The sequence below is a fragment of the Trachypithecus francoisi genome, unplaced genomic scaffold (genome assembly GCF_009764315.1).
Source record: "Trachypithecus francoisi isolate TF-2019V2 unplaced genomic scaffold, Tfra_2.0 Lachesis_group2, whole genome shotgun sequence".
Taxonomy (NCBI): Eukaryota; Metazoa; Chordata; class Mammalia; order Primates; family Cercopithecidae; genus Trachypithecus; species Trachypithecus francoisi.
This window is the reverse complement of record NW_022681465.1, coordinates 149,730,620-149,757,850: the sequence shown is the minus strand read 5'-3', so window position 1 is coordinate 149,757,850 and position 27,231 is coordinate 149,730,620. Positions and strand designations below refer to the sequence as shown.

Here is a 27,231-nt window from a genome sequence, read left to right as displayed (position 1 = left end):
GCCTCTCAGGTTCATGCCATTCTCCTGCCTCAGCCTCCTGAGTAGCTGGGACTACAGGTGCCTGCCACCAAGCCCAGCTAATTTTTTGTATTTTTAGTAGAGACAGGGTTTCACCATGTTGGCCAGGATGGTCTTGATCTCCTGACCTTGTGATCCACCCGCCTTGGCCTCCCAAAGTGCTGGGATTACAGGTGTGAGCCACTGCGCCTAGCCTTGTTTTTTTGTTTTTTGTTTTTGTTGTTGTTTGTTTTTGAGATAGAGTCTCACTCTGTCACCCAGGCTGGAGTGCAATGGCACTATCTCGGCTCACTGCAACCTCTGCCTTCCTGGGTTCAAGCAATTCTCCCTGCCTCAGCCTCCCAAGTAGCTGGGATTACAGGTGCCCGCCACCATGCCCAGCTAATTTTTGTATTTTTAGTAGAGACAGGGTTTTACTATGTCGGCCAGGCTGGTCTGCAACCCCTGACCTCCAGTCATCTGCCCGCCTCGGCCTCCCAAAGTGCTGGGATTACAGGTGTGAGCCACCACGCCCGGCCACTTGACTAGTTTTTTTTTTTTTTTTTTTTTTTTACCTTTTTTGTTTGTTTGTTTTGTGGAGATGGGGGTCTTGCCTTGTTGGCCAGGCTGGTTTTGAATTCCTAGGCTCAAGCAATCCTCCTGCATCAGCCTCCCAAAGTGCTGAGAGTACAGGTATGAGCCACTATGCCTGGTCAAGACTATCCTTATGATTTTGGATTAATCATGCCACTCCAACTAAAAAGAGAACAAAATCTCTGACATTTATCCATCTATTACATGGTTTGTTTGTTTGTTTGTTTGTTTGAAGACTCTTGTTGCCCAGGTGGGAGTGCAGTGGTGTGATCTCGGCTCACTGCAACTTCCGCCTCCCAGGTTCTAGTGATTCTTCTGCCTCAGCTTCTGAGTAGCTGGGATTACAGGCGTGAGCCACCACACCCAGCTAATTTTGTATTTTTCAATAAAGATGGGGTTTCACCATATTGGTCAGACTGGTCTCGAACTCCTGACCTCAGGTGATCCACCTGCCTTAGCCTCTCAAAGTGCTGGGATCACAGGCATGAGCCACTGTGCTATTATTTAATAGTAATAAAATCTATTTTATTCCCGCCATTTTTTTACTTTGAAATATTAAAAACTATAGAAAAATTGTAAGAATAAAAGAATGCTATATGTGGGTGTATATATACAAGTGTGTATATTTTTGCTGAGCCATTTGAAAGTGAGTTGCAGGTATCATCACAGTTCCCTCCTACAGTACTTCCACATGCATCTCTGCATTCTCCTAATGAAATTCTCAAATTCAGAAAATGTATTACGGATGTAATACTCTTCTTTAACGTACAGTCCATGTTAAAGTTTCCCTTATTGTCTCTATCATGTTCCTTTTCTCTTGTTTGTTTTTATTTCTGACCCAGGCCAGTCAAGGATACATATTGCATTAAGCTGTCATGTCTCTTTGGTGTGCTTTAATCAAGAATGATTCCCCGGCCTTTTTTACTCCCAGGAGTTGACATTTTTGAGGAGTCCAGGACAGTCATTTTGCAGATGACCTGGCTGATTTGTTCAACAGTTACCAGCAGTTGAATACCTCCCACGTGCTGGGCACTGTGCTGTGATAGGAAAACATCTGATTCAAGGTTGTTTTCCTTTTGGTGCTCACAGTCTAGTGGGAGAGCCTGAGGATAAATAAGTTACAGAAAAGTGAAAAATGCTGGGGGAGACTGAAGAGCGTTCCCACCTAGGCATGCATCTGCCCTAAAAATTAAAGAAATGGGGCCCGAGACAGGCTGGGCTCTGTGGCTCACACCTGTAATCCCAGCACTTTGGGAGGCCGAGGTGGGCGGATCACAAGGTCAAGAGATCGAGACCATCCTGGCCAACATAATGAAACTATGTCTCTACTAAAAATACAAAAATTAGCTAGGCATGGTGGCACACGCCTGTAGTCCCAGCTACCTGGGAGGCTGAGGCAGGAGAATCGCTTGAATCCAGGAGGGTGGAGGTCGCAGTGAGCCAAGATGGCGCCACTGCACTCCAGCCTGGCAACACAGTGAGACTCCGTCTCAAATAGGGCCCGAGACAAGAAAAGATGAAGTGGAAAAGTCGGGGGATGCTTTGAAGAAAGGTCTGTCTTTGAGGTGGTGATACTTAAGTTGGAGGCTGGGGTGACAGTAGGGGTGACATTGGTGGTGGTGGCATTCCAGGCAGGGGAAACAGCATGTGCACAGGCCTGGAGGCTGGAAGTGTTTGGCCTGGTTGAGGAACTGAACAATGGCCAGTTTGACTGCAGCGTGGTGAGCAGGAGGCAGGAGGTAGGAGAGGAGGTTGATGCCGTGGGCAGGGTTTAGACCATGGTGTGGCTTTTCTATCTAATTTTAGGTGCAATGAGAAGCCCTTGGAGAGCTGGTAAAGTGGGCCCCATGAACTGAGGCATGCTTTAAAAAGATTACCAGCTGCTGTTTGAAGCACCCCGAAGCCATTTGCCAGGTTCGAATGAAATTTCTTCCACAAATTCAAGAGGATGGATAAATTCAAGGTGTTGTTTGTGAGAATTTAGAGCTATCACAAAAGGTGGTTTAAAAATCCTGACTTATGTTTGTTATTTGAAATTATACCTGGGTAGTTTCTGAGGCATGGACTTGGCTTTCCAGTGAGGTGGATGGGGACATCTCTTGTTCTCTCATCTTGTCTGGTTTGTTCCCTTCCTCAGTGACATCATCACACCCTAGAAACCACACAGTAGTCCCATTGCCTCCCGGGCAGTTTTGAATTTGGACTTCGGCTGGCACCTCTGGGGAATCCATGCCTCCCACCTGCTCTCCCCGGGCTCCCCTTCCGCAGAGCCCACCCACCTTTGCTTCAGGTCCTTCAGGCCGACCACACTGCAACTAAACCAATGCTTAAGAGGAAACAGCAGGCGCAGCGAGGCCCCTGCCTGTTCCTGGGCAGGCCCCATGCACCTGGAGGCGCACATGGTGCCTGTGCTCACCCGGCCAGAGTCTGGGGACGGTGGCCGCCAGGTGTGTAAGGGCCACAAGGATGCTGGCAGTCTGCTTGAAGCTTCAGAATCAGAGACCGAGAGGAAAGACTCCCAGTTACAGAAGAACATCTCCAGGGTTTATTGCAGAGTTGCCTTAACCTGTCTGCTGCAGCTTTATGCTGGTTGATGTGTATTTAATTCACAAACTTGTGTTAATTTCTTCTGCTTTTTTGTCTTCCACAAAGTGTGTCCTTGTCACTGTTCTTCTCATACACGCATTCATCCAGACCTTGCTGAGGGCTTCCTGGGTTGAGAGCTGGGTGAGGTCACTGAAGAAAGTGCCCAACCAGGATCTGCAGTGGGTGGAACAACCATGATGCAGTGCTGCAGGTGTGAAGATGCTTATCAGACACTTCCTTGCCCACAACCTGGCCCCTGCAGCCCACACTCCACTGCAGGAGCCCTCTCAGGTCCTGGAGCACGCCATGCTCCCTGCTTCCTTAGGGTCTTGGCATTTGCTGTTCCCTCTGCTAGAATGCTCTTCCTGCGCCACCTCCTTCACCTAGTCAATGGCTACCCTTCTCTGCCCACCCTTCTCTGCCCACCCTGGCAATGCCTGATAACCTTGCTATCTGCATGCATAGGACTGTGTCTCTTTCCTCCAGACTACACAGTTCCATTTGGAATAATGTGTGTACGAATGTGTGTGATTATTTGATTACCGTTTGTCTCCCCTACTTGGGTGTAAACTCTGTAAGGAATGGAAAGATGTCTGTGGTTGCTCATCACATAACCTCAGTGTACCCCAGGCCTAACTCTTTAGTGGTAGGATTCTCCAGAGAACTGCTAGTTACTGATGGAATCTCAGGAAGTGTGTGCATGGTGGGTGGCTTCTGTGAAGTCGGGAAGTCAAGGCTTGCTCTCCACTGGGCAGAATCCAGAAGATGAAATGAGAGAGATAGAATGCAGAGCACTCGAGAGTGTTTGGAGATACTGGGTGTTTTCTGTCATCCTAAATAGCAAGGACCCAGGATACCCACCCACTTGCCTTCAGAGCAGACTATAAGGAATCTTCCTGTTCATTTTCCTGACTGTCTCCCCATATCCCCATTCTGCATATTGAGTTTTTCTGGAAAGAAGCAAGGGGTGTGTTTCATTTTTCTGTTCTGTGCCAAACCTCAACTAGGGAGAGGAAGTTCTGTAATCAGATTTTTCCCTTCTGGGCTCCTTTGTTAGGATGTTGCCCTGAAAGAATGTCTCGTTTCACTGGAGACCTCAGCCAGCCTCAGCGTGAGCCCTGTTCCACTTGGGTTGTATTTACTTCCAAACGGTGTGAGACAAATGCACTTCTGTGTCCCCACTTCCCTGGGATGTCCTGCTGTACAACCTTCTGAATTAAAAGTTAGGATCTGTGTGGCAGTGGGTGAGTAACAAGGGAGCTGGGTGGGGACGTGGTGGTTGCAATGTGGAGGAAGAGACTATTCTTGTGTGGTCCCAAACTGTGACCCAGGCATTAATATTCAACTAGCCTGGTTCCTCTACCTTCTGATAAGATCAAATAACAGCAGTATGTGGTCAGAGACTCAAATGCCTACAAAGCCTAGGAAAGTGGGGCACCCCATTAGTTGAAAACTGTACTCTCTAGTTAACCCTTGTCCCCACCACTCCTGATTGTCCCCAAGACAAAAATGACCACTGGTTTTAAAGAGCAGACTTATTGGCTGGCCAAGCATCTTAGTTTCCACTTTGGTTGTTGGATATTTGGGGATAGGGACTATGGTGAACTAGAAAGCTTGTGTCCCCCTAAGAGGACAGCTACTTCTCAACTCCAGGTAATTGTTGCCACATGAAAATATGGGCCCAATGTCACCAGATAATCTGTTTCTTAAAGAGAAGCCAGATAGCTGAGTTTGTTTTTATTTTTACAACTTTACATTTCTTGTAGAGACAGAATCTTGCTACATTGTCTAGGCTGGTCTTGAACTCCTGGGCTCAAGCGATCTTCCCATCTTGGCCTCCGAAAGTGCGGGATTACAGGTGTGAGCCACTGGGCCCAGCCAGATATCTGGATTTGTATGAAAAATCTTCTGATTTTTTTTTTTTTTTTTTGAGACGGAGTCTCGCTCTGTCACCCAGGCTGGAGTGCAGTGGCCGGATCTCAGCTCACTGCAAGCTCCGCCTCCCGGGTTTACGCCATTCTCCTGCCTCAGCCTCCCGAGTAGCTGGGACTACAGGCGCCCGCCACCACGCCCGGCTAGTTTTTTGTATTTTTTAGTAGAGACGGGGTTTCACTGTGTTAGCCAGGATGGTCTCAATCTCCTGACCTCGTGATCCGCCGGTCTCGGCCTCCCAAAGTGCTGGGATTACAGGCTTGAGCCACCGCGCCCGGCCGAAAAATCTTCTGATTTTTAAACGTTGGGAACAAATACATGTTTTAAGTCTGGGTGAGGTGTCTCGTGCCTGTAATCCTAGCACTTTGGGAGGCCGAGGCTGGCAGATCACCTGAGGTCAGGAGTTCAAGACTAGCCTGGCCAACATGGTGAAACACTGTCTTTACTAAAAATACAAAAATGAGGCCTGGTGGTAGGCGCCTGCAATGCCAGCTACTTGGGAGGCTAGGCAGGAGAATCGTTTAAATCTGGGAGACAGAGGTTGCGGTGAGCCGAGATTGTGCCACTGCACTCCAGCCTGGGCGACAGAGTAAGACTCCGTCTCAAAACAAAACAAAAAACCCAAATACATGTTTTTAAACAAATTTGTGCTAGGCATGGTGGTGCACACTTACAATTCCAGCTACCCAGGAAAGAATTCAAGGGCAAGCCAGAGGTAGAAGAAAACAGCTTTATTGAAGAGGCAGTGTTATAGCACCAACAGTGTTACTGCCCCATGACAGCTCCTGCAGAGCAGGGCTACCTCACAGGCAAAGAGCAGCAGCTCAGAGCAGATTTGCAGTCACATTTATACTCACCTTTAATAACATGCAGATGAAAGGGCGGTTGATGCAGAAAATTCTAGGGAAGAGGCAGTAACTTTTGGGTCATCGGGTCATTTCCATAGAAAAGGGCGGTAACTCCCAGGTGTTGCCATGGCACACCAGTGAGTGTGTCTGATTGGAAAGCTGCTTCCACCCAGGCCCTGTTTTTGCTAGTTCTCAGTCTGGTCCGGTGTCTGAGCCCCACCTCTGGAGTCAAGTCCTGCCTCCTACTTCACTATGACTGTACCACTGAACTCCAGCCTAGGCCACAGAGGGAGACCCCATCTTTAATTAAATATATATATATATATGGCGTATGCCAAATGCAACTTGCGTGTGGGTTTTGCTTTGTTCAAAAGTTGTCAGTTAGCAGTCTCTTGGCCAGTGTGAGGTGGGTCATCTGAAAGCATCCACTTCTTTAGATGGCATGACATGAGCAAGTGGGTATAAATGGAGAAAAATAGAAGCCCAAAGAACAACTGCAGGGAAGCTGCATGGGCTGGTCCAGGGAATTAAGCCTTGGTCCGGAGAGGCCTGGATTTGTACTCCAGCTCTTCCATGCACGAGGATGTGAAGGGCCCGATCACTCCACTTCACCCAGTGCCAGCTTTCCACTATGTGAGATGAGATGAGTGGCATTTGTTTCACAGAGCACGTCAGAGTGCCCAGTGCCGGGCTCAGGAGCTGTCACTCCAGCAGGCCTCACCTTTAACAAGCTCTGATGGAACTTTGTTGTTGTGATTGTTGTTGTTTTGTTGTTGTTGTTGTTTTATTTTGAGATGGAGTTTTGCTCTTCTTGCCCAGGTTGAGTGCAATGGCGCAATCTCAGCTCACCGCAACCTCCGCCTTCCCGGTTCAAGCGATTCTCCTGCCTCAGCCTCCCTAGTAGCTGGGATTACAGGCATGTGTCACCATGCCCGGCTAATTTTGTATTTTTTAGTAGAGATGGGGTTTCTCCATATTGGTCAGGCTGGTCTTGAACTCCCGACCTCAGGTGATCTACCCGCCTTGGCCTCCCAAAGTGCTGGGATTACAGGAGTGAGCTGCTGTGCCTGGCCATTTTGCTGTTTTTAAAAATACTCCTATGGCCCCAGTCTCCAGTTGGGACTCAGCTCTCTCCCTTGACCCCTAGGTATTCCTGGGGTTCTCACCCACCTCTCTCTGCTATGTCTCTTGAATTCCTTCTCACCTCTACTTTTCCTTACCGCTCGCTCCTGTCATAGTCATTACCTCTACCTGGATGTGGTCATTGTTTCCACACCACCAGCACTGCTTCCCCTCAAAGCGCTTCACACGTGTCTCCAGTCCCACCTCCCTGAAGTGCAGCTCTGCTTGTGGCAGGCAGTATTCAGACCCCTCCAGCCTGTTGGTTGAGCTTCCCTAGCCCTGCTGTGATGAGCTCCCCATGACCAGCCACAATCCCTTTCTCCATTTTCTCCCCTGCCAACCTCTCCCTACCCATCTGCTGTTACTCCCTACCTTACTCCCCTCACCTAGCGTACCGCAGCCCTTCAGCTTTCTGTCACTTCCTCCAATTTGCCATCATCTTTCTAGGGTCTGTGCAGTTGTTCCTCCTGACACTTGGCACGGTGATATCCCCTGTGTCTCCCCAGCTAACCTTTATTTGTGTCTTGGGGGTCTGCCTCATAAACTTCTTTCTTACCTGTTCTCATTACACCCTAAACTCCTTCACTCTTATCCCTACGAGTATTTGTGTATAAACTTGTCCATCTCTGTCCTTCCTATTAGACCAAAGTTCTGGAGAGGCGGTGCCATGTCTGGTTGTTCTGTGCATCTCACATTTATGGAATGAATGTAGACTCTCTTTCCACATCTCTTCATATACCTCTTCCTGGAGAGAAACAGAACTGCCTGCTATTCCCTGCACACACCTCAGAGTCCTCCAGTGCATGAACTCTGCCATCGTCTGCCTAGGTTTAAAGCCTCCCTCTGCCCATTCCTGGCTGTATGGCATTGGGTGGGTCACTTTACCTCTCTGGGTCTTAATTTCCTCAGCTGTAAAATGGGACTCATAAGAGTGCCTGTCTCATAGAATGCCCATCCTGCCTCATGGTGGCTGTGTAATGCTGGGCCACTGAACCTCCCTGAGCTTGGTTTTCTTGTCAGTGTGATGTGGATGTTGATGATGGTACTATATCATCCCCATTGTGTTGGGGATTAAAGAAGTACGGGAACGTGCTGGAAGCGCGTGGCCCGATGCCTGGTGCAGAGTGTGGGCTTGTTAAGTGCTTATTGCTGTTATGATTGTTATTAGTCTAGTAGTGGCTCTGGCACAAATTAGAGAGACCTGTGTTTCTGGTTATGCTTTAGGGCCATCTGTGGGGAGGTGTGTTAGACCCTCCTGGCTCCATCCTGTGCTAACCTTTACATTGCTTAGTGATGAAGGAAGACGCTGATTAAATAGAAAGACCCCACCCTCTCCAGTCTAATCTTTGTTTGGCTTGGCTCAAGTACTTCATTATTGGGTCTGTTTTTTGTTTTTTGTGTTATTTTTGTGTGTTTTTTTTTGGCCTAGGAAATAATTAGCAAGATAATCTGTTTAATGTGTTTTGTGTGACTGGTGCAGCCTCCGGTTATATATGGCTTCCTCAGCGAAGCCTTCCCTGACCACCTCAGCTGAGGGTATATCCCCAATCACTCTGCATCTCCACACTCACTTTACTTCTTTCATAGGATTTTTCCTAATTGATGACCTTATGGTCTGTCCTGTCGCCTAGACTATCCGTTCCATGAGGTTATAGACTTTGCACTGCTCACTGGGAGGAAAACTGGACGGGAAAGAAGAAAAGAAAACCTTGTAGGGGGTCCTTGAAGATGCTTTAAAAGTCTAAGATTTTAATCTGCTGTTGACTCTGACTTGGGAATTGAAACTATTAAGAGACAGAGGGGCCGGGCGTGCTGGCACATGCCTGTCATCCCAGCACTTTGGGAGGCCAAGGCAGGTGGATTGCTTGAGCTCAGGAGGTTGAGATGAGCCTGCACACCTTAGTGAGACACCTGTACAACCTAGTGAGACCTCATCTCTACAAAAAAAAAAAAAAAATTAGCCAGGCGTGGTGGTGTGTGCCTGTAGTCCCAGCTATTTAGGAGACTAATGAGAGATGGGAGGATCACTTGAGCCTGGGAGGCAGAGATTGCAGTGAGTTGAGATTGTGCCCCCGCACTCAAGCCTGGGCCACAGAGCTAGACCCTGTCTCAAAAATAAAACATAAAAAAAAAAGAGGCCAGGCGCGGTGGTTCACGCCTATAATCCCAGCACTTTGGGAAGCTGAGGCAAAGTCAGGAGATCGAGACCATCCTGGCTAACACTGTGAAACCCCATCTCTACTAAAAATACAAAAAAAAAAAAAAGCCAGGCGTGGTGGCGGGTGCCTGTAGTCCCAGCTACTTGGGAGGGGAGGCGGAGCTTGCAGTGAGCCGAGATCGCATCACTGCACTCCAGCCTGGGTGACAGAGCGAGACTGTCTTAAAAAAAAAAAAAAAAAAAAAAAAAGATGAAGAAGAAAAAGAAACAGAGGAAGGCAGCTCTATTATTTGTGTCACTGTAGTTTAACTCAGTTGCTGGTGGATTCTCTTAATTTCACACAGTTGTTTCCTTCTGAGTGTGGCTCATTAATCTCTAGGGAGGATGCCAAACCTTCTCACCCCATTCCAGCTGAGGAGGCTCGTCTCCTTAGTCAGCTGGTGCCCACGCGAAGTCTCCTGGCACAGCTGCACCCAGGTCCTCTCTGATCATAGGGTTGGAATAGAAGAGGTAGTAGAAAGAATAGCAGCTAACACTCATCTGTAGAACTTTTCCTGTGTGCCTGGTGCTTCACATAGATTATGTCATTGAATTCCCACAGTAACTCAATGAGGTAAGTACTCTTATCTGATGGAAGAGCAAGGTGAGGCTTGAGGAGCATAAGTTATTAGCCTAAAATCATAAAATTTGTAAAGATCAGGGCCAACGTTGGAACCATGTCATCTGTTTTAGAAGCTACTGCTGAGCTGCCAAGCTGCTGAATACTTCAGATCATTGAATTTTGACTTTGGGATGTGTTGCGGGCAGGGAGAGGAGGAGGAGGGGAAGGAAATGTTGCAGATTTATTTTCCTAATTTTACTTGGCTTCAGCTAATATTAAAATTATTTTAAGCACTCCACTGGCAAAGGCGGAAGAGAGAATCCAATTTGATATTAAATATTTGCAATGGAAAATTTGCAGAGTCTTTTTGAGTAGAAGATATTTCCGAGTAATTCCCGTGGGACTAATTCGGCCAGTTGTTCCCTTCTGCAGCATGCTTCCTGTGGTTGCTTCACTGTTCTCAGAAATGAACATTCCTGACTTTGAAGTCCTGGGGTTATGCTGGGCTAGATGCTGAACTGTGCCTTGGTTTCCCTGGCAATGTACGAATAAAGGGGAGAGGGTTACGAATTGCACTTAATGGCCTAAGTTATAATTCTGTGATCTATGACAGTTGTATTAAACCAGGCTTCTTTAGCCGGGTGTGGGCTCTATCATGATCGTAATATTCAGAGTAGCTGATGCTGACTGAGCATTTGCTTGTGTGCTGCACAGGATACTGAGACCTTTCTATGCCCCTACTCTTTTCATCCTAACAATGACCTTATTGTAAAGGTCCCATTAACCCTATTTTATAGACTAAGAAACTGGGGATCAGAGAGGTTAAGTTCTAGGCCTAGTTGGCAAGTGGCAGAGCTGGGACAAGAAGCCAGGATTGTTTGACTCAAAAATCCCATGCCCTAACTAGTATGCTGTGTGCCAGAACCATCTTTGAAGGTTTTTTTATTTTTCTCCCCCCCAGGATGGAGTCTAACTCTGTTGCCCAGGCTGGAGTGCAGTGGCACAATCTTGGCTCACTGCAACCTCTACCTCCCAGGTTCAAATAATTCTCCTGCCTCAGCCTCCTGAGTAGCTGGGACTATAGGTGCGTGCCACCATGCCAGGCTAATTTTTGTATTTTTAGTAGAGATGGAGTTTCACCATGTTAGGCGGGCCAGTCTTGAACTCTTGACCTCAGGTGATTCGCCTATCTCAGCCTCCTAAAGTGCTGGGATTACAGGCATGAGCCACTGCACCCAGCCTGTCTTTGAAGCTTTAACTGGTTGATGGAAGAGTTGATCCCTTCCAGACCACTTGCCATGGTGAGCTAGAATTCCTGGCACGAAGTGTGGATATCCTCCTCGTTAGACTTGGTTGCCCTGTCACCTACTGCATTACCACAGATGATCTCCGTCTGGCATATAGCCAGACAGATAAGGGAAGTGGGTCTTTCCTCACTGTAAGTTTCAAGGCCTATGCTGTAAGCCCATCAGATGAAAACATCTTTGAGTCTATGAAGCAGCACTGTCCATTTCCTCATTGCAGTCATGTAGTTTGAATCAATGGCAGTTCTACCAAAGTCTAGTTTCTCACTAGGTGAACATCTGGGATGTAAACTCCAGGAGGGTGGAGACCTTGCAAATTGTGTTCACAGCTGCATTCCAAGTGCTCAGAGCAGCACCTAGCATTTCACAGGCTCAGCACACATTTGTTGAATCTTTAATCCTGCCGGGTCTGCCGCTTGCACTACCAGTCTGTCTTCCTCTGAGCTGGACCATCTCATGCTGTTCTTTGTGCATACAATGCTGTTGCCTCTGTGCAACATGCTGTTCCCTACCCTGCCTGCTTAGTACCCTCTCCCCTTCAGGTCTCAGTCTAAATGTCACCTCTTTAGATGGGCCTTCCTGATCTCCATGTAGGCTGTCCCCTATGTCCAAATAGCGTGTCTGTGTTAAATGGTCTCACAACACTACTTTTCCTTCAAGGCATGTGTCTCAATTTATAATTTTACTTACATGAGTAGAACTGTTTCACATGTGACCTCTGCTTAAACTTTTAGTTCCATGAGGGCAGAGATCCTATTTTGCTCACTTTTATCCTCCTACGGCTTAGTAGGTACTCACTAAACATTTGTAAGCAAATGAGTTCTCCACTTTCCCCACCAACACCAACATCCCCCAGAGTGATAGATTCTAATGCATTTAGTATTTACAACTGGATGAAGCCTTTTCTCCCCATCCCTGTCCCTCACAACCACTTCCTTGGCACTAATCAGACTTGCTCCTTCACAGACAAGGGATTTATTTTCCCTTTGGATCTGCTGTAACTCAGGTTTAGGGAAGGCTGTGATCTGCCCTCACTGCAGCTACCTAGCCCCAGGCCCAGGGAGCCAGGGCTGCTGTTTTTAGAGCAACTGAGTAACTTTGAGTTCTCGAGAGTCATCTATAAAAAGTCTTAGTCTTCAACGCTTTATTCCGTGGGCAAGGTGAAAAGAGTGGCGCCTCTCCAGACTGCCTCCCTCCTTAGCACGCACTCAGTCTTTTATTCCTTCTCCCTACTTATGATGTCTTGTTAGCACTGAAATGAATGGATCTTTCACCAGGGAAAATGGGGGAGGTTGGAAACATCAAAACCTGTAATGCTTTTCATCAGGTAGGATCTAGAGCAGGAGGGAGGCGTGTGAGCAAAGCGTGTCTCAGGCTGTGAACTGTCGCTGGGCACTGGCACCCTTGGCCTTTTAGAGTCACCACTCTGTAGGGTAAGACAGACGTGCAGAGAGGCCAGAGGTTTCTGCGTGGCTCCCTCTGGTCTCGCTCCTTGCTTCTTTCCCCGTTCTTCTTCCTGACATACGCAGCTCAGACTCCTCCTCACTTGGCCCTTCCTCGTCAGTATTGGCTTTCAGCTCTCCCGGCCCGACATCCTGTGGACGCTGCAGTTCAGACAAATAGCAAGATCATCAAAGAGAGGAGCATGAATGAAAAACTGCTTTATGACATGCCTTCAAAGTGTCTTTTTAGAAGTTCAAAGGATGTGGAGAGGAGGCAGGGGAATCAAAGAAGATGGGGGAGAGCAATGAACTCTCCAAGGAATCATTGGGTTTTTCATTGTATATTTTCTATGACGCTTGTGATGTAAAAATCAAAAGTGTTCCCAGCCCTGAAGGGCTCTCAGTGAGTAGATCTGATGCAAAGAAGGAAACAACACACCTTGCCGTGGAAGGCTCTACCCTGGCATTCTGAGTCCCCCATTTTGTTTCTGCAGTTCCTGTTTGGACCTCAATCGAATACTTTGATCAGGGAAGACTGTCCAGAGATGGAGATTGAATGCCGCTTATGTGGTTCAATGTAAATGAATAATTTATCTGTGCAGATATTCCCCATTAACTCTTCCATTTAAAGACGAGCTAGGGTCTGGCTGTAGCGATGGATATGCAGAACTTAGAAAAGATCTGGCATACATCATACAATCCAGAGATTTTTTTTTTTTTTTAAGTCTCACTCTGTCACCTGGGCTGGAGTACAGTGGTAAGATCTTGGCTTACTGCAATCTCTGCCTCCCGGGTTCAAGTGATTCTCCTGCTTCAGCCTCCTGAGTAGCTGGGATTGCCACACGCCCAGCTAATTTTTGTATTTTTAGTAGAGACAGGGTTTCACCAGGTTGGCCAGGATGATCTTGAACTCCTGACCTCAGGTGATCCACCCATCTCAGCCTCCCACAGTGCTGGGATCACGGGTGTGAGCCACCACACCTAGCCTGATCCCAGAGACTTCTTTTCTGACACACAGGAGAACCAAGATTTGGCTTGTAGCTGGAGTTGGTCCTGATTGATATGCTGGTGGGAACATCATTAATATTTTCATGCAGGAATGCCTTATGCCCAATCCACCCAGAAGGTTTTGGCAGCTAACACAGTGCCTGGCACATAGAGGGTGCTTGAATGAAATGAATGAATGACCAAACAAATGAACAACTTTGTTTTTGTAACCCTAGAGTAGACTCTTTCATGCGGATTCTCCTTGGGCCAGTCAGGCCCAGAATACGAGGACATGAGATGAGATCTGAATGACTGCATTAGTTAAATCTGAAGGGATTTCAAGGCAAGGGACGTATATACCAACTCAAACTGGGTTGAGGCTGAAGGAATTTTGCTGGAATAATATTATTGAAAATGCCATCCTAGTATTTAATAGCACACTAGGGTGACCGTAGTCAATAATAATTTAATGGCATAATACATTTGAAAATAACTAAAATTATATAATTGGATTGTTGTAACAAAGGAAAATGCTTGAGGAGGTGGATACCCCATTTTCCATGATGTGATTATTGCACATTGCATGCCTGCATCAAAACATCACGTGTACCCCATAAGTATATACACTTACTATGTACCCACAAAAATTTTTTGAAAAAGAAAACTCCAGGGGTAGATTTGACCTCTGCCTCGGCTGGTTTAAGGGGCTCCAGCGATTCCTGAGGGCTCTGTCTTACTCTCTGTATCTCTCCAGTCTGCTTCTGTGTGCTTTAGCTCTCTGTTTTCAGGTAGACTCTCCTCTGGGGGTGCCAAGGCAAAGGAAGTATTATTTGATGGTTAAGAACACAGCTGGCTGGGCGCGGTGGCTCACGCTTGTAATCCCAGCACTTTGGGAGGCTGAGGCGGACAGATCACGGGGTCAGGAGATCGAGACCATCCTGGCTAACACGGTGAAACCCCATCTCTACTAAAAATACAAAAAAATTATCTGGGCGTGGTGGCGGGCGCCTGTAGTCCCAGCTACTCAGGAGACTGAGGCAGGAGAATGGTGTGAACCCGGGAGGTGGAGCTTGCAGTGAGCTGAGATGGCGCCACTGCACTCCAGCCTGGGTGACAGAGCGAGACTCTGTCTCAACAAAAAAAAAAAAAAGAAAAAGAAAAAAAGAACACAACCTCTGGAGCCCAAAATAGTCTCGGTTTAAATTCCCAGTCTGTCACTTGTCAGTTGTACAATCTTAAGTCAACATTTCTGTGCCTCGGTGTCCTGGTATGTACCTTAGAAATGATGATAGTCATAGCTAAATTTTATTGAGCATTTGCTGGGTGCCTGATGGTCTTCCAAGTGCTTTACATATAAGACCTCACTAATCTTCACAACAACCCATCGAGTAGGTACTATTATTAGCCCCATTTCAAAAATGAACTAAACTGAGGCACAAACTGTTTAAATATTGCCTGTTACACAGCTAGTACCTATGGAGCGAGAGTTTAAACCCAGGCAATCTGATTCCAGAGCCAGTAATATTGACCTCCAAACTATGCCACCTCATACAATAGAACTTACAACTTTTGGAGTTGATGTGGGAATTAAAGGAGATAATGTTGATATATATATAAAGACACTTGAGGCATTTCTTAGCACATAAGGTGTATTCAAAGTTATCTAAAGAAAACAAGCTGTCAGTAACTTCTGACCTATATTCTATGCTCTCAGTAACATGAGCAAAGAGCAATTCTTCCTAAGAGATCCTCAGAATTCTCAGCATTGGGTCTTGTTGACTCTCTCTGGGTCCCATATCCGATGCTGAACCAGTCATTATGGCTAAGAGATGTCAGTGTTCCACTGAGCCAGGCTGGTTCATAGGCCCAACCTGAAGCTGAGGGTAGTGTTGGCACCACCTGAGCCACCTCAACTAAAAAGTGAAGGAGGGTTATTTCTTTGGAACAACAACAAAAAAAAGGTAGCATTACTAGAGGTAGAGAAACAAGAAGTCCCTTTATCATGCATTTACACTAGCAAAAGAGGCTGTCTGGATTTCTTGGGGAAAAGACACATTGCAGCTGATGAACTGAACGAGAGGGTGGCCAGAGGCCCTTCCACGAAGTCCTATTGAACCCTGCAGCATAGAGTAGCGAGGGAAGAGGTTTGGAGGGGTTTGGCAAGAAGCCCTATCTTTTTTTTTTTTTTTTAATTTTAAGTTCCAGGATACATGTGCAGAACAGGCAGGTTTGTTACACAGGTAAACGTGTGCCATGATGGTTTGCTGCACCTATCAACCCATCACCTAGGTAACAAGCCCCCCATGCATTAGCTATTTATCCTGATACTTCCCCCTCACCTGCCCCCGCTCCCATCACAGGCCCCAGGGTGTGTTGTTTCCCTCCCTGTGTCCATGTGTTCTCATTGTTCAGCTCCCACTTACAAGTGAGAACATGTGGAAGAAGCACCATCTTTAACGCTCAACCTGCTATGTCACTAGGGGCATCATTCAGAGAGGTCGTCAGGAAGTCCATGGCCAGTTCATTGAATCTGCAGGAGGGTAAATAGGACATAATTACCCAAATGGCATGTGGGCAGGCCCCAGGCCATCCTGCAAGAAGTGCTGGGTAAGCATCTGCAACCACTAATGATGCCCCTCAAGGCCCTGGTGTTGCTCAGAGGTGGCGCCGCCAGCCCTGAAGCCCCTATTCCCATGCTCCTGGGTGAGTCAGGCTGTGCTGAAGGAGGGCCCCACCTGATTCACCAGTCCCACTTCCTTTACTTCCTGGTGGTCCCCACCCACACAGCCACCACACCCAGAGCAGCACTGACCCATAGGACCAAAATTAGCTTCTGAGGCATAATGGGAAAACTTGGTCCAAGATCCTGTGGGCGATGGGTATATTACAAAGGGACCCCGGGTTAAAGATATCAGTTCACCAGTTTCCACTTAAATCCCTACCACCTTCCACTTACTGGGGCCATTTGTTGCTGGAGTAGGCATACGGAGACATTTCCTTTAGTGCCAAGTTTAAGCAGCTAACTCCTGTCAAGCATCTAAGGGTTGGTTTGGAAATGAGAGTGTGCAATGGTACCAGTACCATAAAAATAACTGGCTGGTTGTATTAATCTGTTCTTGGATTGCTATAAAGAACTACCTGAGACTTAATTTATACCACAGACTCTATAGGCAGCATGGCTAGGGAGGCCTCAGGAAGCTTACAGTGATGGTGGAAGGCAGAGGGGAAGCAGGCATGTCTGTCCTACATGGCTGGAGCAGGAGGAAGAGAAGGGGGAGGTGCCATACATTTTTAAACAACCAAATCTCATGAGAACTCACTATCACAAGAACAAGGGAAAAATCCATCCCCATGATCCAGTCACCTCCCGCCAGGCCCCTCCTTCAACACTGGGGATTACAATTTGACCTGAGCTTGGGTCGGGACACAAATCCAAACCATATCAATAGTAGAGACTCAGCTGCTGTTTCACAACTACTTTTTTACTAGTGTGTGTGTTGGGAGTGGGGGTCTAGTCGTTCCGGATATTACCGCTCAGGCTCATTTTTCTAAAGATGACTTCTACTTTACCCTGCCTTATCAGATTCCATTCACTGATGACCTTGCTTAGTAATCAGTAAAAAATGAGACCAGCAGCGTCACAGCTTTCTCTCTCTCAGTTCTTCACTGAGACCCCAGAACCAACTCCTCCTGCAAACTCTGGGAACTTCATCCACAATATCTCCTTCTCTCTCCCTCCTGTTTCAACAGTCTGTGTTTTCTGACTCCTTCCTCTAAACCTATACTAAAATGACCCATCCTAAAAATAATCACCTTCCCACAACTTTCCACTTTCCTTGTAGCTGTCCATACCCTTCCTTTCTACCAAATGTCTTCTTTTTGTTGTTTTTTTTTAAGCGAAAGCAAGTTTATTAGGAAAGCAAAGAAATAAAGAATGGCTACTCCATATGCAGAGCAGCAACTTGGGCTGCGGGACTAAGGATGCATATAATTATTTCTCGATTTTATGCTAGAAAAGGGTGGATTATTCATGAGTTTTCTGAGAAAGGGGCTGGGCAATTCCTGGAACTGAGGGTTCCTCCCCTTTTAAAACCATATAGGGTAACTTCCTGACATTGCCATGGCATTTGTAAACTGTCATGGCTCTAGTGGGAATGTCTGTTAGCATGCTAATGTTTGTTTTTTTTTTTTTTTGAGACGGAGTCTAGCTCCGTCGCCCAGACTGGAGTGCAGTGGCTGGATCTCGGCTCACTGCAAACTCTGCCTCCCAAGTTCACGCCATTCTCCTGCCTCAGCCTCCCGAGTACCTGGGACTACAGGTGCCTGCCACCATGCCTCGCTAATTTTTGTATTTTTAGTAGAGACGGGGTTTCACAGTGTTAGCCAGGGTGGTCTCGATCTCCTGACCTCATGATCCACCCACCTCAACCTCCCAAAGTGCTGGGATTACAGGCGTGAGCCACTGTGCCCGGCTGCTAATGCATTATAATTAGCATATAATGAGCAGTGAGGACGACCAGAGGTCAGTGTTTTTGCCTCCTTGGTTTTGGTGCTCTCCACCAAATATCTTGAAAGACATTTGCCTGCTATCTCTACTGCTCAACTCCAGTTACAGTCTGGTTTCTGCTTCTACCATGGCACTGAAACTGCCCTGCCAGGCTTATAGCAAGCAACTCTGAACTCCAAATGTTTTGAGAGTTTCATCCCCATCAGTGAAAACAAATTGAGTATGTGCCTCAACATATGAATATTTATTTATAAATTATATACATATGCTAATGTATAGATATTGTATCTACTACGAAATATAAACCAAAATAAATAAGAGATGATTTAAATATAGAAGTTTGAATTATTTTCCCTAGTGGATTGTCTCCTGCCTGCCTCTTTGGTCTGCTTACTGATTTCAATATATTTATTTTTTTGTCAGCTTTATTGAGATATAATTTAATGTGGTAAAATCAATTTTAAGTATACAATCCAATGAGTTTAGACAAACGTATAAAGTCTTATAATTACTATCCCAATCATAACATAGAACATTCCAACACCTCCAAAAGGTCCCTCATTTTTATTTTCAGTGAATTCCTTACCTCTTCCCCTGACCCCTAGCAATAAGCAACCTGCTTTTTAATCACTATAATTTGCATTTTTTAGAATTTCATATAAATTAAATAACACAGAAGGTAGTTTTTTTTTGTATCTGATGTCTTTCACTTACCATGATGCTTTTGAGATTCGTTCATGCTGCTGCATGTGTGGGTAGTGTTTTCATTTTTATGGCTCAGTAATTATCTGTTGTATGAGGATGCTATAATATGTTTACTCATTTACCTGTTGAAGGACAGAAATTTATGACTAAAGTTGCTATAAGCATTGACATATAAGTATTTGTGTAGATATGCGTTTTTATTTCTCTTAGGTCAATACCTAGGAGTGGGATTTCTAAGTCATATGGTAAGTATATATTTAACTTTATCAGAAACTGCCAAACTTTTGTAAAGTGCTTGAAAAATCGCATCCTCATCAGCAATCTATGAAAGTTCCATTTGTTCCCACGTCCTCACCAACATTTAATATTGTCAGTCTTTTACATTTTAGCCATTGAGGGGGATATGTAGTGCTATATCCAAAGCTGATTACTGCAGCTTTATAAAAAGTTTTAAAATAATCCTTTAATTTTTTTAAATCAAAATTGTTTACACTTCCCTCTTTTTTTTTTTTTTTTTTTTTTTTTTGAGACAGAGTCTCTGTCACCCAGGCTGGAGTACAGTGGTATGATCTTGGCTCATGCAACCTCTAACTCCCAGGTTCAAGTGATTCTCTTGCCTCAGCCTCCCGAGTAGCTAGGATTACAGGCACACACCACCACACCAGGCTAATTTTTGCATTTTTAGTAGGGACGGGGTTTCACCAGGTTGGCCAGGCTGGTCTGAAACTCTTGACCTCAAGTGATCCACCTGCCTTGGCCTCCCAAAGTGCTGGGATTACAGGCATGAGTGGCTGCACCCAGCCCCCTACTTTTTAATATAAGTATCTAAATCTGCCATCTTGCTACTTGTTTTCTATTTGTCCCATCTGTGTTTTGTTGTTCCTTTTTTCTTTTTCTGCATTCTTTTAGATTAAGTGCTTTAATATTATTTCTTAGAAACTTTATTGAGGAATAATTTACATACCATAAAATTCTTCCATCTTAAATATACAATTTGGCCAGGTGCAGTGGCTCATACTTGTAATCCCAGCACTTTGGGAAGCTGAAGTGGGAGGATTGCTTGAGCCCAGGAGTTCAAGGCCAGCCTGGGCAACATAGTGAGACCCCTGTCTCTACAAAAAAACATTTTTTAAAAATTAGCCAGGCATGTTGTTGTGTGCCTGTGGTCCTAGCTACTTGGGAGGCTGAGGTGGGAGGATCGCCTGAGTCCAGCAGGTTGAGGCTGCAGTGAACCAAGATTGCACGGCTGCACTGCAGCCTAAGATATATATATATATACACACACACACGCACATTTTCTCCTTGTTTATCATATAATCAATAAATATAACTATCCTTAGTCCAGCAGCCCAAGTTGCTGCTCTGCCTATGGAGTAGCCATTTTTTATTCCTTTACTTTCCTAATAAACTGGCTTTCACTTAAAAATAAAAAAGAAAAAAAGACATTTGGTGGAGAAGAAGGGTATGGATAACTACAGGGAGAGTGGAAAGTTGAGGGAAAGTGATTATTTTTAGGATGCGTCATTTTAGTATAGGTTTAGAGGAAGGAGTCAGAAAACACAGACTGATGAAACAGGAGGGAGAGAGAAGGAGATACTGTGAAGTTTCCAGAGTTTGCAGGAGGAATTGGTTCTGGGGTCTCAGTGAAGATTTAAAAAGTAATGGCAAAAACCACAGTTACTTTTGCACCAACCAAATGATTTGTATATAAATCATTATAAATATGTAATGATTTATATATAAATCATTACATTATAAATTTCATGATTTTTAGTAAATTTACAAAATTGTGCGACGATCACAACGATCCAGTTTTAGAATATTTCTGTCACCCCAAAAAGATCCGTCATGCCCATTTGTGGTCAATATGATTCTATTTTATCCCCTTTATTGGTTTAATTAGCTATACCTCATTTCATTTTTTTTGGAGGTTCTTTTGGGGTTTACAGTGTACATCTTGAACTTAGTGCCGTCTGTCTTCAATTAATAAGTCATTTAACGTTTGTCATAAGAACCTTGCAACAGTATATTTCCACCCCTTCTCCTTCCTAGCCTTTGTGCTATTCTTGTCACTCATTTTATTTTATTTCCACATGTGCTATAAACCCCTCAAAACATTGTTGCTATTTTCCCTTTGAATGACCAAATCTCAAGGTTTTTTTTTTTTTTTTTTGAGACGGAGTCTCACTCTCTCACCAGGCTGGAGTGCAGTGGTGTGATCTCGGCTCACTTCAACCTACACCTCCCAGGTTCAAACTATTCTCCTTTCTCAGCCTTTTGAATAGCTGGGACTACAGGCATATGCCACCACACCTGGCTAATTTTTGTATTTTTAGTAGAGATGGGGTTTCACCATGTTGGCCGGGATGGTCTGATCTCTTGACCTCATGATCCGCCCACCTTGGCCTCTCGAAGTGTTGGGATTACAGGCATGAGCCACCACCCACGATTTTCAAAAGGGAGAAGAAAAGATATTTTATATTTCCCGACCTATTTTTCGTTTCTAGCACTCTTCATTCCTTTGTGTAGATCCACATTTCCATTTGGTATCATTAGCCTTCTGCCTGAAAGACTTCCTTTAACATTTCTAATAGTGGTGGTCTGTTGGTGATGAATTCTTCCTATGTTTAAAATGTCTTTATTTCACTTCTGGTTTTGAAAAATATTTTTGCTGGGTCTAGGTTAACTTTTTTTTTTCTTTTAGTACTTTTAAGATACCACTGTCTTCCGAGTTGTATTGGTTATGACAAGGAGTCTACTGTCAATCTTTATTTCCCTTTGTTTTTTTCTCTACTTTAAAAAATTTTTCTCTTTATCACTAGTTATAAACAATGTGATTATCATATGCCTTGGTGTAGTCTTCTTTATGTTTCTTCTGTTTGAGATTTGTTAAGCTTATTGCACCTGTGGGTTTCTAGTTTTCCTCAAATTTGGAAAAATTTTGGCTGTTACTTCTTCAGATATATTTCATGCCCCCTATTCCTGTCCTGTTTTTCATGCTCCAATTATATTTGCCTGCTTGACATTGTCCCACAGCTCACGGATGTGCTGTTCATTGTTTTTAGTTTTGCTTTTTTTTCTGTCAGTGTTTTTACTGACAGATGGTTTCAATTCTTTATTAACCTTTTTTTCTGCAGTATCTAATGTCTTAATCGCATCCAGTTTATTTTACATCTCAGACATTCTATTTTTCACCTCTGGAAGTTTGATTCATAACTTTTTTTTGCCTTCCATGTCTCTCCTTAACATGCTCATGCTTTCCTTTAATTTTCTTGAACGTACATAGTTAGAATGCTGTTTTAATGTTTTCATATACTAATTGCGTCATCTGCGGCATCTCGGGTCTATTCCTCAGTAGGGGTTATGTTTTCCTACTTTGTGCATGCCTGTCAACTTTTGATTGGATGCTAAATATTGTGAAGTCTATATTGTGGAGTGCTGGGGTGCTTTGCATTCCCATAAACATTGTTGGACTTTGTTCTGGGATGCAGCGGGATACAGCTGTGTTGCTTGGAGTTAATCTGATACTTTGAGTCTTGCTTTTCAACTTCGTGAGGCTGAGTCTAGAGCAGAACTTAGTCCAAATCTGGAGTTGACAAACTGTGGCCCACAGACAAGCTGTCAGTATTGGTAAATAAAATCTTATTGGAACATGGCCACACCCATTTGTTTACATATTGTCTAGTGCTGCTTTTATACTTCAGCAGCAGAATTGGGTTGCTGTAGCAGCAGTGGCTGTTATGAACCACAAGCCTAAAAAATGTTGTATCTGGTCCTTTAAGAAAAAGGTGGCCGGGCGCACGTGGCTCAGGCCTGTAATCCCTGCACTTTGGGAGGCCGAGGCCTGTGGATCATGAGGTCAGGAGATCGAGATCATCCTGGCTAACATGGTGAAACCTGTCTCTACTAAAAATACAAAAAACTAGCCAGGTGTGGTGGCCGGCACCTGTAGTCCCAGCTACTCCGGGGAGCTGGAGCTTGCAGTGAGCCGAGATCGTGCCACTGCACTCCAGCCTGGGCGACAGAGCCAGACTCTGTCTCAAAAAAAAAAAAAAAAAGAAAAAGAAAAAGGTTGCCTGGCTGAGTTTGGAGGCCCATGCCTATAATCCCAGCACTTTGGGAGGCCAAGGCAGGTGGATCACTTGGAGTCAGGAGTTTGAGACCAGCCTGACCAACATACAAAACCTGCTCCATGTATTAGAAGGTCTTTCCCCTTTGATTGGTTGGAACATGAACTACTCTTGGCCATGTCTGAGCTCTGGGAATTATTCCACTTACTTTATTCCTCTTTGCACTGTGGCCTGGAAACTCTATGGGGTGCTCTCAGGGCTCACCTAATTTGTTTTCTTTTCTCAGGGGATCATTGTCTTGTGCTTTGTCTAAAAACTCGTCCAGTGTTGGCCAGGCGCGGTGGCTCATGCCCTTAATCCCAGCACTTTAGGAGGCTGAGGCGGGTGGATCACGAGGTCAGGAGATTGAGACCATCCTGGCTAATGGCTAACACTGTGAAACCCCGTCTCTACTAAAAATACAAAAAATTAGCCAGGGGTGATGGTGGGTGCCTGTAATCCCAGCTACTCGGGAGGCTGAGGCAGGAGAATGGCGTGAACCCAGGAGGCAGAGCTTGCAGTGAGCCGAGATCACACCACTGCACTCCAGCCTGGGTGACAGAGCGAGACTCCGTCTCAAAAAATAAATAAATAAATAAAAAACTTGTCCAATGTCTAAAAACTGTTGTTTCATAAATTGCGTGTCTTTTCTAGTTATTTAAGGTAGGAGAATAAATCACCCTCTGTTATTCCATTATGGCTGAAAGCTAACATTCCTTACCTTTTTTTTTTTTTTTTTAACTTTTTGTCCTCTTCTGATTACAAAAGTGGTATGTGTTCCTAACCTACTGGCTTCTCTGCCACAGTGGAGCTGATTGGCCACCCCAGCTTTTTGCAGTTACTCCACTTTTTTTTTTGAGACAGTCTGGCTCTGTCACCCAGGCTGGAGTGCAATGGCGCAATCTCCGCTCAATGCAACCTTCGCCTCCCAGGTTAAGCGATTCTCCTGCCTCAGCCTCCCGATTAGCTGCTATAGGTGTACGCCACCATGCACCACTAATTTTTATGTTTTTTAATAGAGACAGGGTTTCACCATGTTGGCCAGGCTGGTCTTGAACTCCTGACCTCAGGTGACCTCCTCGCCTTGGCCTCCCAAAGTGCTGGGGTTACCGGTGTGAGCCACTGCAACCGGCCACTTTTATGGTATCTTTTCTATCACCCCACTTTCATGATATCTCTTCCATCTGCGATCTCTTTTTTATCTGTTCTTTGTTGGTTTCGTCCGCCTTAAATATTAGGATATCAAGTAGTAATAATCCCGGTTTCTCACCATTCCTCCATTCTCCTGTAGCTTCAACCACCATGTGAATGGGGATCCTTAGGGATTTAAAGTATACTTTTTAGTTGTTCAGTCCTAGATTGAAATCTTGGTTGTACTATTTATTATGACATGGGCAGACTCAGGTTTTCTGGCATTAAGAATAATCTCTAACATTTTTGTGCTCTTAATTCATACCTGGGCTGGGCACAGTGGCTCACACCTGTAATCCCAGCAATTTGGAGGGCCGAGGTGGGGGATCACCTGAGGTCAGGAGTTGGAGACCAGCCTGGCCAACATGGTGAAACCCTGCCTCTACTAAAAATACAAAAAATTAGCAGGGTGTGGTGGCAGATGCCTCTAATCCAAGCTACTCAGGAGACTGAGGCAGGAGAAGCGCTTGAACCCAGGAGGCAGAGGTTGCAGTGAGTCAAGATGGCACCGTTGCACTCCAGCCTGGGCAACAAGAGCCAAACTCTGCCTCAAAAACAAAAAACAAACAAACAAAAAAAGCCATACCTGATGATGGGCTCTGTACATCACACATATCTGTAATCTTCCACAGCAACTCTATGAGGGAGGTACTTTTGTTATTCCTAGTTTACAATGGAGAAAACCGAGATTCAGATAAGTTAGGTTACTTGGCTCAGGTGGACAAGCTAGAATTTGGACCCAGGATTTTCTGATGAGACCAGCTGACCAGCTATCCTTTCTCCCTAAGATCTTCTCCATCTGATCTTCTGTTTGGGTGCTGAAAGTCCTGCTTGCTGGGAAACCCCTCGGAACTGGAAAAACTGGGGTAGTTGACCAGCACAGGTAGTTGCCCTGCTCTGCCTGGATCGCTTCCCTGTACCCATTTCATATTTTGTATAATTTAATTTATTTTTTTTTTTTTTTTTTTTTTTTTTTTTTTTGAGACGGAGTCTCGCTCTGCCGCCCAGGCTAGAGTGCAGTGGCCGGATCTCAGCTCACTGCAAGCTCCGCCTCCCGGGTTTACGCCATTCTCCTGCCTCAGCCTCCCGAGTAGCTGGGACTACAGGCGCCTGCCACCTCGCCCGGCTAGTTTTTTGTATTTTTTAGTAGAGACGGGGTTTCACCGTGTTAGCCAGGAGGGTCTCGATCTCCTGACCTCGTGATCCACCCGTCTCGGTCTCCCAAAGTGCTGGGATTACAGGCTTGAGCCACCGCGCCCGGCCTATTTTGTATAATTTAAACTCTAAATGCATGTTGAGTAGTTTGTATGGTGCCTGACACACAGTAAGCACTTAAAAGTGCAAGCTGGGCCGGGCGCGGTGGCTCAAGCCTGTAATCCCAGCACTTTGGGAGGCCGAGACCGGCGGATCACGAGGTCAGGAGATCGAGACCATCCTGGCTAACTCGGTGAAACCCCGTCTCTACTAAAAAATACAAAAAACTAGCCGGGCGAGGTGGCGGACACCTGTAGTCCCAGCTACTTGGGAGGCTGAGGCAGGAGAATGGAGTAAACCTGGGAGGCGGAGCTTGCAGTGAGCTGAGATGCGGCCACTGCCCTCCAGCCCGGGCCACAGAGCGAGACTGTCTCAAAAAAAAAAAAAAAAGTGCAAGCTGTTATTACTGCTCCTGTTTCTAAGCCTTCTGAATACAAGTGGTGGACATTCGTTAGTCTTTCTGATGACCCAACATCTGAACATCATTTCTCTGTGTTGGGAATCTTCCGCCTTATGGGGCCGAACGCACTTCCCACTCCAGAGTAATCCTTCCCACGCTGACAGCGAGAACGCAGGCATGTGGCTCAGGCCCCACCTGTCAGAAGCCCGTGCTCTGATCCTGATTAGAAGCAGGGCCCACACACATCTCTCCTGGTGAGGATGACAGTGGCAGGATTCTGGAAGCAGAACCCAAGCCAGGGCTGTGAGCTAGAGTCGGTTTCCAGTGGTATCAACAAGGGGCTCCTCACTGGCTGAGGTCTGGAATGAATTCGATGTTTGCTCCTGGCTATAAAGGGGCGAACCTTGGTTATCTGGCTGTTCTGGAAATTACAAGAATTGCCAGATATCCTCTAGCAATTTCCTCTTGTGTTTGAATTAGCCTGAGTTGCTTTCGTTTCTCTACAACCGAGTGCACTGATTGATACATATACCATCTGGATATTGTGGGTACTTCAAACTTAATGCATCCCAAATAGAATTCGTTGCCTTTCCTCAGAGACTGCCATCTCTCATATTCTTCATCACAAGCACAGCTCCTCAGCATTTGCTGGATTTATGAAATTAGAAACTATTTTCTGATTTCTAATGTCAACTCCTCCTTCCTAAACCCCCAGCCCTCACCATTTACCAAGAAAGCGTCGACCCTTTCTGGGTTTCCCTCTCTATCTTCTCTGCTGTTGCCTTCACCCAGGCCCTCTGGCCTTGAACATGGCACAGCCTCAGATCTGGTCATCTTTTTGCCGTTCTCCAGCAGAGATGAAGAGCAGGAAACAGAAGGTCCAGTGTCACTTGTGATGGCCAAAGATGAGGACAAAATAGAAAAGAAAAGGAGGTGGATGAGGGTGGATTCAAACTGGAGAAATTAATGTTTGGGATGGAAGAGATGAAAAACTTTTTCAAAGGGGATAGAGTAAAAAATAGAGCTGATCAGCTGGGCGTGGTGGCTCACGCCTGTAATCCCAGCATTTTGGGAGGCCAAGGCATGTGGATCACCTAAGGTCATGAGTTCAAGACCAGCCTGACCAACATAGTGAAACACCATCTCTACTAAAAATACGAAAAAGTTAGCCGGGCATGGTGGCAGGTGCCTGTAGTCCCAGCTACTCGGGAGGCTGAGGCAGGGGAATGGCGTGAACCTGAGAGGGAGGCGGAGCTTGCAGTGAGCCAAGATGGTGCTACTGCACTCCAGCCTGGGTGACAGAGCAAGACTCCATCTCAAAAACAAACAAAAAGACCCCAGAAAACAAAAAGGTGATCCTCTTTATTCACAGAAGCCATATTTGCACATTCACCTACTTGCTAACATTTACTTGTAACTCCAAAAATCAATATTTGTAGTGCTTTTGTGGACATCATGGGAGCAGAACAAAATTTGAGTCAGTGCACGTGGTGC

At 45.6% G+C, this 27,231-nt stretch overlaps 1 long non-coding RNA gene across 1 annotated transcript in view; it reads left to right on the top strand.

The window, feature by feature from the left end:
* The first annotated feature begins 9,552 nt into the window (after positions 1 to 9,552).
* LOC117065687 overlaps positions 9,553 to 27,231 on the top strand; it is a 284,692-nt gene continuing 267,013 nt past the window's right edge. Inside the window, exon 1 of the long non-coding RNA XR_004430022.1 lies at positions 9,553 to 9,850. This is a non-coding gene — a long non-coding RNA (uncharacterized LOC117065687). The remainder of the gene's footprint in view (positions 9,851 to 27,231) is intronic.